Source organism: Dipteris shenzhenensis, chromosome 14 (genome assembly GCF_047967505.1).
Source record: "Dipteris shenzhenensis isolate YYH24624 ecotype China chromosome 14, Dip_SZ_1.0, whole genome shotgun sequence".
NCBI lineage: Eukaryota > Viridiplantae > Streptophyta > Polypodiopsida > Gleicheniales > Dipteridaceae > Dipteris > Dipteris shenzhenensis.
In genome coordinates this window covers 27,943,331-27,958,279 of record NC_141609.1, presented here as the reverse complement: position 1 = coordinate 27,958,279, position 14,949 = coordinate 27,943,331, and the positions used below count along the sequence as shown (strand labels likewise).

Genomic DNA, 14,949 nt, shown 5'->3' with positions numbered 1-14,949 from the left:
ATCTCTCTCATGACTTTCAGCATTTCTATGATACACGTGGGATTAAGAGGGAGCTCACATCCCCTCGTACTCCAAAGCAAAATCTGGTTGCAAAGAAAAGATGAACCATACCATTCAAGAAAGGTTGCAATGCATGCTTTCCAATGCAAGTCTTTCTAGTGGTTTTTGGGCTGGGGCAATGAAGACTATAGTGCATGTGATCAATAGATCACCTAGTAAGAGTTTGGATGGTGGTATTAGAGGCATGGAGTGGCAAGAAGACCTCTTACTCTCATTTGCACATATTTGGGTGTGAGGCATATGCACATGTGCCGAAAGAGCTTTGAAAGAAGCTAGATCCTAAGTCTAAGAAATGCATCTTTCTGGGTTATGGTGAAAGTGGAGAGATGGGCTATCATCTCTAGGATCCAGAAGCAAAGAAGATCATACGCAGCCATGATGTAGTCTTCAATGAGAAGAAGATGCATAAGGCACCCATGAGGGATGTGGAAATGAGGAGAATCACTTTCCAGGATGTGAATCCACCTGCACATGTTGATAGACAGCAAGTTGTCCATGCACCAAATGTGTAAGAAATGGTACCACCAAATACTCCCACAGGTATACAATCAAGAGTAGATGATGGATCATCTATTGGTGGAAATGATGAGCCAAATGTGGCTGATATGCAGGTGGGACAGCAAGCTGAAATGCCCTTGAGAAGATCATCTAGAGTGTCTAGACAGCCTGATAGGTTTGTTCCAGGGGTAGACTATGTGATGCTTACTGATTGCAAGGAGCTATGATGCTTACTGATTGCAGGGTAGACTATGTGATGCTTATTGATTGCAGGGTAGACTATGTGATGCTTACTGATTGTAGGGAGCTACAGAGAGGCTATGATGCACGAGGATCAACGCAAGTGGGAGTATGCTATGCAATCAGAGATGAGTTCACTTATGAATAATAAGACTTGGGACTTGGTTTCTTTGCCACATGGAAAGCCCGGGGGATTCACTCTTCATTAAAGGGGGACGTCACCTGCGTGCATGAACTTCAAGAAAACCCCCTATTTAAGATCCATGTAGGATGATAAAACACCCCTATTTAAGCTTATAAGATACCACTAAAATTCTATTATGTCCCCCCCTTTCCTTAAATCTACGTTCTTTCTCAAGAATTTAGATTACACAATAAGAAATTTAGACTACTTTTCTTGTCACTATTTAAAACCATACACAAAACCAAACTTGTTGGGACTAGTTACCCAAGGTAGCCTATACTATGTCCCCCCCTCTTAAATATGGCATGGGCCCCCTAGCTTAAATTCAATATTGGGAAAAAACAAAAAGGGCCCCCACCCCTAATGTATAAGCTTATTCCTCATTTCAGAAAACCCCCCTATTGTACACTCACGTGATATCATAAGTTCCCCCATGTGAATCCCCCGGGATGGAAAGAAAGCATTGCCATGTAAATGGGTCTACAAGATGAAGGTCACAGGTGATGATGTACCTAGGTACGGTCGCTAAAGGGTTCAAGCAAGAGAAGAGTGTGGACTTTGATGAGATTTTCTCTCCGGTTGTGAAGATGACCACACTTAGATGCATGCTTGGACTAGTGGCATCAGAGGATATGGAGCTTATGCAGATGGATGTCAAGACAGATTTCTTGCATGGGGATCTGCATGAGGAAATTTACATGGTGCAGCCGGAAGGCTTTGAAGAAAAGGGCAAAGAACATTTAGTTTGCAAGCTGAAGAAAGGTCTCTATGGTCTTAAGCAAGCGCCTAGAGAATGGTATCAGAAGTTTGATGCTTTCATTCGATTCAAGGGTTTTAGAAGGAGTGAAATTGATCACTGCCTCTACACTAAAAGGGCTAAGGATAATAGCCTGATAATCCTGGCACTATATGTGGATGATATGCTATTGGCTAGCAAGAATACTTATGAGCTAGATGCATTAAAGGCCAAGTTGCATGAGGCCTTTGATATGAAGGATTTGGGACTTGCAGGTCATATTCTTGGTATGCACATCATGCGTGATCGGAGTAGAAAACTCCTTTGGCTTTCACAGAAGGAGTATGTTACAAAAGTATTGCAGCATTTCAATATGGAGGGGGGAAGGCAGTGAGTACTCCATTGCCTCCATATGTGAAACTGAGTCATACAGATAGTCCCAAATCAAATGAGGAAAGGGCCATGATGGCCAAGGTTCCTTATGCATCAACAGTTGGGAATCTTATGTATGCTATGATAGCTGCTAGACCAGATATTGCATTTGCAGTGGGAGTTGTTAGCCGTTATATGGCTAATCTAGGAAAGAGGCATTGGGAGGCAGTTAAGTGCATCATGAGGTACATGAAGGGTACCAAGGAGATGTGCATCTGCTTTGGTAAAGGAGACATGCGTGTACTTGGGTATACAGATTCAGACTATGCAGGGCATATGGATAGTAGGAGATCCACTTCTGGTTATGTGTTCACCTTTGCAGGTGGTGCAGTGTCGTGGATGTCTCACGCACAGAAGTGTGTTGCTTTGTCTACCACAGAGGCTGAGTATGTTGTAGCCACAGAGGGTTACAAGGAGGCTATATGGCTTGATCAGCTAGTGGGAGATTTGGGGATTCATACAGGTGTACCGACATTGCATAGTGATTCCATGAGTGCTATTCAGCTAGCACGGAATCCGGTCTTTCATGCAAAAACCAAACACATTGAGGTCAGGTACCATTTCATCAGGGAGGTACTTGAGGACAAGCACATAGATCTTGTCAAGGTTCATACAGATGATAACCCTGCAGATATGCTGACGACGAGTCTACCTAGTCAGCGGTTTGAGTATTGTTGTGTATTGATGGGCATTGGATAGTATGCTCACTGGTTGTTCTCCCTTAAAGGCACATTGTCCTTTAAGTGGGAGGTTGTGGGGGTTAAAGGTCACTGTGCCTTTACCCCGGTTATGTACAATACTTTAATACATATATAAATGAATGAAAAAGAAGATTAGGGTGGTTCTGCACCCACCAAAACTTGTGTGGCTCTCTGTTTCTCTCTCTCTCCCTCTTCCGTTCTTGCTTCTGTTGGGAGCACTCTCATCTCCTTCCTTCTCTCCCACTCTCTTCACATGGTATCAGAACTCGGTTCATGGTAAGGAGCTCAAGAAAGCAAACCAAGTTCGTGGTATCCTAGTAAGAGGATCAATGTTGCTTTCCTTTTTTTTTCGAGTTTGGGAGCAAATCTCTACAGGTAGCATAGCCAAAAAGTGCAAGAGTGCACTATCTCAGATTGGGATGCCCTTCGCGGTGCAGTGACCGGGCAGTATATGCGTGAAATTATTTGTTTGATTCGAGGCCATTTCGGGCCCCATTTTGGTGGTCAAAGTTTTCCGCAGGCATTCAGGAAAGTGCCCTGCTTTTGTTGTGTGACCACGTTTCTGCAGGTGGGTGAAAAGTTATCGCAGAAATTACATTGTATGCCTGTGTGCAGAGATATTGGGAGTGACATAATTATTCTTATTGCCTATTGATGCATAATTGTCACTAGGAAGTTACTATGTGGTCAAATACCACTTTCGTCAGTTTTGCAGATTTGCTCTTGTGAGGTAGAAGTTGTGTTTTTGTGCAGTGACAGAATATTTTGCAGTCTTCTATAATGGCATCTGATGCTCTTTCACATATTTTTACTAAAAAGCTTGACAAGAACAACTTCCAAGCATGGAAGTTTAAAATGATGAATTTCCTTAAGGGAAAAGGCTATTGGGAGTTCATTACTAGAGCTGAACAAGAACCAGTTATTCCTAATGTTCCCAATCAATAGGAGTTGTAGGCATTTAAAGGGCATTTAAAGGCTAGCATGAGAGAGCCAGAAAAGTTATGTCCTGGCTGTCTATTAGTATTTCAGATTCTATGATTGTGCATATACAAGATGCAAGCACGCCGAAGGAGGCGTGGGATACTTTGACAAAAATGTATAGCACAAACATGCAAGCCACGAAAATGTAGCTCAAGCAGGAGTTGCATAATGTGCAAAGAGAAAATATGAGCATCAATGACTACCACATGAAGGTGAAGAAGATTGTAGGTCACTCGCTTCTATTGGGTCGCCAGTGGAAGATGATGATTTAGTTTCTGTGACCTTGAATGGTCTAGGAAAGGATTATGCACAATTCCAAACATCCATTGCCATTCGTGAGAATTTTCTTGATTTTGAGGAGTTGATTGCTCTTCTAATTTTTGAAGAGCAGAGAAATGGTGGTGCATCTTCTTCAGGAGGAACTTCAAAAAAAGCTGTCTTCTACTCAAATGCTGGAAGAGGTAGAGGCAGAGGTAGAGTAGGCCGATTTAGAGGCCGTGGCAGAAATCAAAATATGCAGCAAATTAGAGAAAACCAATCCTATGGAGGAGGACGTGATAACTTTAGAGGCAGGGGGAGCCAAAGAGGTCGTGGTGGATGGTAGAGAGGCCAAAATGCAAACAACAATGTTGACTACTATGGTAAAATGGGTCATATGGTTAAAGACTGCTATAAAAAGTAAAATGACATCATGACTAGAAAATTGCAGTAAGGAAATTATGCATCCTCTAGTAGACAGGGTGATGACAGAAATAAGCATCTGTTTATGGTGCAGCACATGACCAATTCTGTGACAAGTGCAGAAGAAAGCAATGATGTGTGGTATGTTGACTTAGGTGCATCAAACCACATGATAGGTCATGTAGAATGGATGCAGGATGCAAGGAAAATGGAAAGACCATGGTTTATGGAGACTGGTGATGATACTACACATCCTATTGTGCAAATTGGTAAAATTCCTTTGTCTATGTAGGATGGAAAAAAGAAATACCTGTCTGATGTATTTCATGTCCCAAATATCACAAGACCCTTGTTTCTGTTGGTCAAATGGTTGAGCAGGGCTTGCAAGTTAGATTTAATCCTCATGGATGCTTTATTGAGGATATGAAAAATAAAGGTCGCCTGATAGCAAAAGGGAAGAAGAAGGGCAGGATGTCTACATTGGATACGAACATACCTGAATTGAGTGCAACAATGTTTGCACATGGGACCAGTGTAGTTGCAGATATTGGTCATGTTGATGTACGACGACTTAAATTAATGCATGCCCAAAATATTGTTGCAAGATTTCCTAAGTTCAAGGTTGCAGAAATGCATAAGGTATGTGAAGCCTGTCAATTTGGAAAACAGGCAAGGAAACCATTTCCTAGACATGTTCAAGAGAGTAAGAGGCCATTGGAATTAATCCATTCTGATGTGTGGACTACTAAAGCTGCATCTATTGGAGGCTGTCATTATTTTGTCACTTTTATTGATGACTACAGTAGAAAAGTTTGGGTGTATTTTATGAAAAAGAAAAGTGAAGTGTTTGAGCATTTCAAAGCTTTTAAAGCTATGGTTGAAAAAGAAACAGGCCTGCAAATAAAATGCCTAAGGTCAAATGGAGGGGGAGCGTACCTCTCAAATGAGTTTGCAAGTTTCCTACAGGAGCATGGCATAAAGCAACAATATTCATGCACTCATACCCACAACAAAATGGACTTGCAGAAAGGAAAAACAGGCATATTAGAGAGGTATCTCGTGCCATGCTCAACGAAAAAGAACTGCCATATTATTATTGGGCTGAAGTAGTTGCTACAGCAGTCTACATAATGAACAGGACTCCCACTGCAGCAATACATGGCATGACGCCAAAGGAGAGGTATGCTAGTAGGAAACCAAATATTTCTCATTTGAAAGTTTTTGGTTGCATTGCCTATCTTCATGTGCCAGATGAGTTGAAATCCAAGTTGGATCCAAAAGCTGAGAAGTGCATCTTTATTGGTTATTCTCTGCAGCAGAAAGGATATAGATGGTATAACCCTTTTACTCGTAAGTTTATAGTGAGCAGAGATGTTGTTTTTAATGCGATGAGCAGGTGGTATAAACTAATAAATGTGATTGATGATGTCGATGCACAAAATGGTAATGCTGCATAGAATTCACAGCAGCAATCACAAAATATTAGTGGACCTGTAGTGTCCTCTAGCAGTGGTTCACATACTTCGCCATGGATAGGCAAATTAAGATCAGGAGGATCTCCTCAAAGCAATGCAAATAGTGGTATACAAGTATCACAAAAAGAAAAAGAGGAAGTAGATCAGCCCATGGTTGATGTGAATGTAGGTCACTCTTATGTGGATGGTGAATTCAATGGCTCAGAACAGAGCCTTGATGATGAGTTGGGTATTCCTTCTGTTGTTACACCTGGAGTAAAGAAGACAAGGGATGTTTTGAGAGCACCTAGTAGTGAGCCTATTTTGCACAGGTCTACCAGAGCTAGCTATCCTGTGGATAGGCTGAAATATGATGGATTTACAGCCATTCACTATGCCTATATGGTCAAAGTGATACATGAACCAGAACCCACTTCTTTTGAGCAAGCCATGGGAAAAGAAAAATGGGAGAAAGATCTAACTAGAGTTGTATCCAAATGGGCGCTCACAATTCATCCACGCGCTGATCATGACAACATCCTTGCGAACCCCAACATCTGCATGATATCTATGGCTAACGTAACCTATTGTTTCACATGCAACGTGTCTCCATAGTGGAATCGATTTATCCGTAAGAGTGAAAAGTGCAATCGTTCCATATAAAAACGACGATGCTTGTCCACTTCTTCCCACAATGCTCCCCTTCTTTACAAGGAGACCTGTTTTGCAGTACATTACAATTGTTCTGAAATATACTATAACAGCCAAACCCTTTCTCTAGAAGATATTTTGCACGAAAAACGACCTCTTCTGGTGGATCTTCTTTTGCAAGTGTACAAGTGCCACCCTGAACTTTTGCCAGAAAGCCAGCTATAGATGTTCCGTAATCAAATCGGTAGAGATTCCCTCCACACAAGAAGCAATCCAAGCAAGATATGATAACCCCCTTGCTGTCTTCGTTCAAGCCACAATTTTGACAAGGAAGTCGAGATGAAGCACATGAACTTGAAACCCTTAAAGCTTGATCACAAAAGCTCCCAACACTAGAAACCCTCAAAACTTGATCATAGAAGCTCGCAGCACCAAGCTCCTCACACTTACCTCTCGTAAAGTGTATCACCTTGCCATCACCGACATAGATACCTGAGTAAAAGTGGCTAAGCAAGATAAATAGTCGGTAAAGAGTCAACCAAAGCTGGCACTTCAAAGCCTTGAATGCCTACACTGCTAATACTTCCCAGAGAATCTCAACTACAGCGGAGTCTTCTCTATCTCTGTCTATAGTAACTGCACACTATAAAAATGAAAACCGGATGTAGCAAACAGGAGTTACAATGTGGGAGTTATTGTTACAATAGTTGCATTTGGCATAGGTGTGATGGAGGTGACCCCTCTTTACGAATTCAGAGACAAATTTTGACGATTGGATGGATTTTCACCTGATGAATATCAGAATGCATAATTCTCATGTTATTATTGCATGGCGTTACAACCTGGCCGTCCGGCTTCGTGACATTGGAACAGAGACAAAAGACCAAAGACAAGATTTGATTCGGAGACAGCTCAAGCATTGTGGAATATTTAACACACAACTATGTAACCAGTACGTGTCAACATGCAGTACAAAATCAAGCCATCTGGAATAATTGAAAGACTCTAGTCAACAATGTAGTGTCAGGACATAGCTTCAGCACGGGTATCGCTAACGATGGAAGCTCGAGAGGACATGAGGTTGTAGCTGAGCAAGTGATCACACGAGAGCAACACAAGAAAAGAAGTTGATTCGTGGGGAGGACTGACCGTGATGAGCAAAGGTGTAAGCGGCACACCAAGAGTAGACATGGTCGCCAGGGAGAAGGAGCTCAGGAGGGATGCGATTGGAGAGGAGGCCCATGGCGAGAAGATATAAGGACGAGCGATGAGGAAGAAGAAGCAGCAGCAAGAAGTAGGTGGTGTATCAAGAAGCGACAGCAGCAAGAAGAAGGTGGTATATCAAGAATGCTTCTAATCGTCATTCTCACGTTCGGTCGTGATTCTCTACTTTTGCAAATGCTTTTTATTTACGGTAGGCAGCCTCCTTGCACCAAGTGTTCAATTCTAAGCCCTTGATCTTGGATGATATCAACGACCATAAGCATTCTTCCAAATTTGTAAGTGTTCAATTCTAAGCCCTTGATCTTGGATGATCTCAAAGGCCACAAGCATTCTTCCAAATTTGTGATGCTTTTCTCATGAGAAAGGAAAAGCTTTAGATTTATCGAATGATTTGTGCTTTATTTTGGGGCATGGTTTTCTTTTTTCGAAAGAGCCTGAAAAGTCAGGCCAGGCCAAGGACACTTTCTCCTCCTCCATCGCCAAGATGAACAGCCCTTTCGCGCAGCCGACATCGTTGCCGAATTCCGACGGGAAGAAGCGCTAAAAGGAGTAAATCACACACGAAAAAGGCACCGGGATCAGGCGGAATCAGGCTTCTTGCCAAAATAAATTACGCAAAGTAGCTCTCTAATCAATCCGCGTGGACGTCACGTTACCTTTATGGTTCCAACTTGATCGCTGCCACAAGACTATCGTAATCATTGAGCGAACCCTGTGGAAGAGAAAATGTCAGCAAACTCACTTAGACTCTGTGAATCATGAAAATTTCGGCCCTCTCCATTGCTCTCCTCCCAAAATCGCCGAGTTTTCCCTCATCCCAATTGGAGGTAAGCTTCCTCCTAATCAATACCACCCAAATTCCTCACTTCCCCTCTTCCTGCTCAGTTGCTCGCTCCCGCCCTTTCCCCAGCCAGTCAAATTAACGAACTTGCCGAAAATGCCTCAGCCAAAAAGCTTGAGGATTGATGTAGAAATGATTGATACAGAGATGATTAGGACGATGTTTGCTGAGCAGAGAGAGCTCGGCACCTCCACTTGCTCGGAAACCTTCCACACCACTCCCTCCATAGACTCTCCCAAGTCCATCGCCCTTTGATGAGCCTTCGCTTGGGTTCCGTCCCTTGTATAGTTGCTTCTACCCCGCTGATATGGCCAGTGAGCTTAAGGGCAGTGTCGAGAAGACTTAGCGCCGAGTAGATGTCCATAGGCTCTTAGCTTTGGACAGCAGCTGCCTTGCATGTACCAGGTGTTTTTCACCAAGCTGAACAAATCATTACGCAGGGTGAGTTTCAAAAACGACCTTGCCTTTGCCTCTCCGCCACGAATAGCAGCGAGCATATATTGTGCATTTGGCAGCATAGACATTGGTTTCGCTCCTTATGGCCCTTATTGGAGATTGATGCGTCAGCTTTGTGTTACGACCTCTTCAGTATCAAACGGATTAAACGGATCCAGGCTTTCAGGCCTATAAGAGATAATGAAGTGGCACTTCTAATGCCATCTTTGTTGATAGACACCAAAGAGGGGAAGGTAATACCCATACTTTCAAGAACGGAGGTCACATATTATAACAACTGTGACAGGAGACCCCCACAAAAGGCAGTACAAAAGTACCTGTGCTTCAACTCATCACAGCAGGTGATCATTAACACAAGATTTCCAATGATTACGAGAGTTGTGTTGCCATGCACCCAGTGTTTTGCAACTTGCTCTATCTCCTTACAGCGCTATGTTGGTTTGCTTTTCGTCTTGTTGTGGTCGAATAGCATACCTGGAGCATCTACTTTGTCATCTCTCCGCACGAGACTCAAATTGGGAAGATGCGAATTCCTTTGTTTTGAAGCTCGTGCAATTCTTCGTGAAACGTGGTCATGGTGCTCTCAGAAGCATTGCGTTCTACCAAGGTACAAATCTATCATCTAAGACGCTGCAAGGGGTAAGCCTCTACACTTAAATCGATCACTGGAGATGCAAGAGTTGCATTGCAGTTTCAAAATTTAGTGCATCATAGGCATCGACCATAGCTTCGCGAATGGCCCCAAGAGCCAAAAACAGGCAGTAATAGGATACTATAGATGTCGTCTCTCACCAAGACATGGTGGAAGAAGGTGGCATGGTCAAATTTGATATTGCTTACTTTGTGTCGGGAAGCAGCATCACTCCAAAAGCTTTGAAATCAGGCAGGAAGAAAAAGAGAACTTGCCATTGATGAGTATGCCATCGATTTTATGGAAGAAAGAGAGACTAAAGGAAAAAAGGTTGGGGACAAGTGGTTGTAGATTGAGGAGGTAAGGTAGAGAATTCCAATAGAGATGACGTGATTGAGGAAGACACTCTGTCAAGGAACAGTCTGGAGACTCAAGAGAGATTAGTTCATATCAGATTTGGGGATTTTGATTGAGAGACACATATGTTTATGACCTTGCCTCGGAAATGTCGTTTACATTCCAACACTACATGTACCAATTTATATATATAAATTTGATAAAAGCTAGACTAATGATTTGTTGTTCAATATACGGTATTTAATACTATTTCCATTTCCAAATGTGTTTTTTGCATCTTTCTAGAAAGTGAAGCAGACGTACATACTTGGTGCGTATACGAATTTAGATGTTCAACTTTGAAGACAAACACGCCCATTGAGATTTAGGTAATGTGTCAGTCTCTTACATATTCACGATACTCAATCTTGGCGCTAATATTCTTGGCGATTCCAATCTCGATGCATGAGGAAGGGCCCGTTTCCTCGGATTATATCTCTTTGGGGAAGGAAGCGCGTTGCCTCCCCACCCACACACCGTGTGGTTATATAAACTATATTATATATATCTATATATATGTTTTGAATTCACCTTGTTTGTTGACTTTTGCTCTTGCATATTTTAAATTCTTATCTGTTTCTGTGTTGAGGTACTTGCAAGATGTGAACGCTTAAACACACTCGGACCTACTATTGCCTGCTTAGTTTATAGTAAGGTATTTCCTTTTCTTGACTTTCAAAACTTAACAAAAATCATATTATTCGATTTTCTTCCATCTCCTTGAATCAAGTGTAATGAATATGAACACCTAAATTGATTTTAGCCCTTACAATGATGAGCCTTTAAATTGATTTTAATTAATGTCAATCATGAAGGTTTTATTCAAATATCATGAAAACTCGTGGGTGAAAGCATATCTTTGCTTTTTTAATGCAAAAAAGCATAAAGCATACAATTTTGATATTCTCAGCTTACTTTTTTCATTCCAATTTAAAACATTGTTAATTTAGATCGACTTATTATAAATTTCGTAATTCATTCCGTCTTTCCCCTTAGGTGACCTACTGCACCCTAGTTTATTGAGTTTTGTATTGTTTGTGAGTTTTAGATATGGATTTCGTTTAGTATTATGGGGATATTCTCCTCCATTGCTTATGTTCCGTATGTGTACATGTATGTGATGGAATGGTCAGTCCAATATACGAAAGATGTGTCTGTTTGTATGTTAGGGTTATCGATGTTGCTCCATATGTGGTCCAATTGGGAATCTGTTTGTATGTTAGGGTTATCAATGTTGCTCCATATGTGATCCAATTGAGAATCATAAATAGTTGTTGGTTCATTCAATTTCAATTTGAAGTTTAGTTTGCTCATCATACTTTCTAGTTCCATTGTCTGTGTTGTTTTTTCCATCATGTCAATGTTGAAATCCCCAAGTAAGATAGTTGGTGAGTTAATTTTATGTTCTTGTGTTAGGATGGTTATACTATCGCATTACAATCTGCAGAAGAGCTCTATCTGTAATAGGATATAATCTACACAGCATTAGATTAATTATATGTCCGACGATATAAGTATCTCCACAGCACTAGATTAATTATAAGTATGTTGTCTCGCCTAGCAGGAGGCACTTGAGGGATGGACTAACGGTCAAATTTTATCAGGCATTATGGGGCACTCTCAGAGGCGACTTTGTGAGGATGGCTAACGAGATATGGGTTAGGGAATCCCTCTCTCCAAATGTCAATAAGGGACTCATCAGACTCATTCCCAAGAGATTTCCAGCGGAAAGATTTGGTGACTGGAGGCCTCTATCACTTCTAAATGTCTCCTACAAAATCATTGCCAAAATGGTCACTACAAGAATCACATATCTGATACCTGAAGTGGTCTCTAATCAACAATATGGTTTTGTCAAGGGAAGGCACATCCATGATAATGAGCTGAATGTCATTGCTGCTCTGGAACACACCTAGATGCAGAAAGAAGAGATTATTCTACTTAATATCGATTTCGATAAAGCATATGACTGGGTGGAATGGGGCTACATCCTGGCAGTCATGCAAACAATGGGATTTGGAGACAAGTTTCTCGCACTAGTAAAGGCACTTCTAGCCAATGCTTCAACCTCCATCTGCATCAACGGAACTAAGGTAGGGTCGTTTGAGCTCAGGAGGTCTATCAGACAGGGATGCCCCTTGGCACCATTGTTGTTTGCTCTGATTACAGAACCATTGCTCGCTTTGTTCCGCAAGCTCATTGCAAGGGGTTCCCTAGATCCCATGAGACTTCCAGGATCCAACACTCCTCTCTTCACTCAACTGTTTGCTGATGACTCCAACACGATCTGCAAGGCTAACCCTGACCAACTGAACTTAGTCCTAAGTCTGTTTGAATTGCATTGCTCTACCTCAAGCTCAAGAATCCAATGGGACAAATCCCAAGCTCTGTTTGTCTCAAGGAGTGACCCAACTGAATGGATAAAAGCTACAAGCCTAAAATGGATTCCTAGGGGACAGGTTATTCGACATCTGGGAGTCCATGTAGGGGCTAGAATCACAATCAGACAACGATTCTTGTGGTGGTGGCCCAAATTTTATGCCAAAATAGACGCATGGGCAAAGGTCCTGCTAAGTCTGTTAGGCAGATGCACGGTGGTCAAGCATATTCTGGCACCTGCCTCGTTCTACATTCTTTCCATTTGTGCATTCTATAAAAGCCACATCCTCCTAATCGAAAAAAGCTTGAGAGCCTTCATATGGAAGAGAACCAAATGGAAATGGATCTCCTGGTCAATTCTGTGCACGCCAAAAAGATTGGGTGGCTTCGGAGTCCCAAACTTGAAGCGCAGAGCAATCTCATTCCTGATGAAATTGTGGACCCAATTCCTGGACTCCAAGGAACCTGGACCGTATTTCTTGAATATGCTATTCGCAATGCTAAGGTGAAACACTTCAGTAATCTGGATATGTGGACTAAAGTCTTCTCAGTCGTCCCCCTATGTCTGAAAGGGAGTTTCTTCAACAGACTTATGGCAGCCTGGAAGGAAGGATTAGTACTGCTCTCCTGGAGAGGGCGCCCTGCATGGATAAGGGACTTCTCCTTGAAGCTTTCCATTTGGTGGCAAGTGGCTTGGCTGGATGGCAGCAAATTTGCATTAGGTAACGAGAGGATGGCAGGACTGATTGGTGCCAAAGGAATACTCACTTGGGAAGACCTATGGGATGCACAGACATGCAGCTGGTGGTCCCCTTACCAGATTGAAGCAGATCTCTTGCTATCCCAGGAGGAAATGGCTGTTATCAATGGCATATTACTCAGGATTCCCGTCGATTGGCCCACCAAGCCCCACCCTTCGGTTAACTCTGTCCAAGAGGAGTGGGTGCGGGGTGCTGATATCCCCCTAACTAAGTTGTCACCTAAGGCGTTCGATAATCTCCTCGCATACAAGGAGGGTTGGTATCTAAAGCTTAATGACCGATGGCTTAGAGATGATACTGAGGCCATGTGGAGTGGCAGATTTGCGAGGCTATGGAAATCAATGCCCTATAATAAGATTAACTACTTTCTGTGGAGAATATGCGGAGCGCATTTCCCCATTGGCAGTCACGTACCGTGGCTCCGTGTGGATGACAGATGCAAGCTTTGCAAATGCGCAGCAGAATCACTTTCCCACCTTTTCTGGGGATGCCCCTGGGTCCGGAATCTATGGGGAATCTTGCGAGGGAGGTGTGCCAAAACCTTGGGCATGCAGTTCATTTCAAAAGGAGCAGCTATCTTTGGCGCAGACCTTGGTCCAGATAGAGCCACTTTGTGGGAGGTGATAAGATACGCCACACTTCACAAAATCTGGTCTGCCTGTTATGAGGCATCTGTTAGCAGTTCGGTTATCTTCTCTCTCAATTGTAAACAAGCAGTAGTTGACATAGGGATCTAAGTGAAATGCTAGTGGCCAGTTGGCCCGAGAAGAGCGCTAGAGTCCGCCTCTTGAGTATTTTGAGCGAGATGTCTTTTGTCTGAGCCGTATGTAAGAAATTGTCTGAGCTGTATGTAAGATACTCTTTTGTGGAATATATGAGAATACCTCTCTCTTGTAGCAAGTGCATAGCTTTTGATGGCTTCGATGTCAAACTAACCAGGGAGTTGCGCGCATAATTATAGCGATGCTTTTAAATGGCACTACAATTATTAGTAAGATACAATGATATTGAACATGAGCGCTACTTCTACGGCAACCGAATAATATTCAGGGAATCGCGCGAATTTAACTAACATTGTAACGATTCATTGCAACTAAGTACAGCATCAGCTACTGTTATATCGACAAACAGACTTACGTTGTTAAGTTAATGGCATTACAGTCTGCATATGAGTCCTGCGCAATCTGTTGATCTGTAATCCGATATAATCTGCATATTAGCACTATATCAATAATCATCTGCTATAGGAAATGCATAGCTTCTGATCACTTCGGTGTCAAAATAATCAAGGAGTTGCGCTCATGATAATTACAGCGATTGGCATTACAATTACCAGTAAGCTGCGTTGAAGCATTGCTACTGCTAATATGGCAACCGGACGATAATCAGGGGTTTGACAAATTTAACGAACAAGACTCTACCGATTCATTGCCACTACGATAGTACTAGTTGCTGGTCGGATCGGTATGATAATTGCACAACAGTAGCTGCTGTTAGATCACTACGTCGTGCCCACTTTGCAGTAATTCAAACAGTAGCTACGGAGATGTATGAATCGGTCGAAAGCATCCACCTTCTTCGGGCTAATCAACTTCCGGGTGGATCGATTCATTCTAGGAAAGAAAGCGTATCTCTTACACAAA

General features: G+C 42.4%; 1 pseudogene; it reads right to left on the bottom strand.

Moving 5' to 3' along the window:
• Positions 1-6,444: 6,444 nt before the first annotated feature.
• LOC147894413 (protein LEAD-SENSITIVE 1 pseudogene) lies at positions 6,445-7,861 on the bottom strand (annotated as a pseudogene).
• Positions 7,862-14,949: the final 7,088 nt, after the last annotated feature.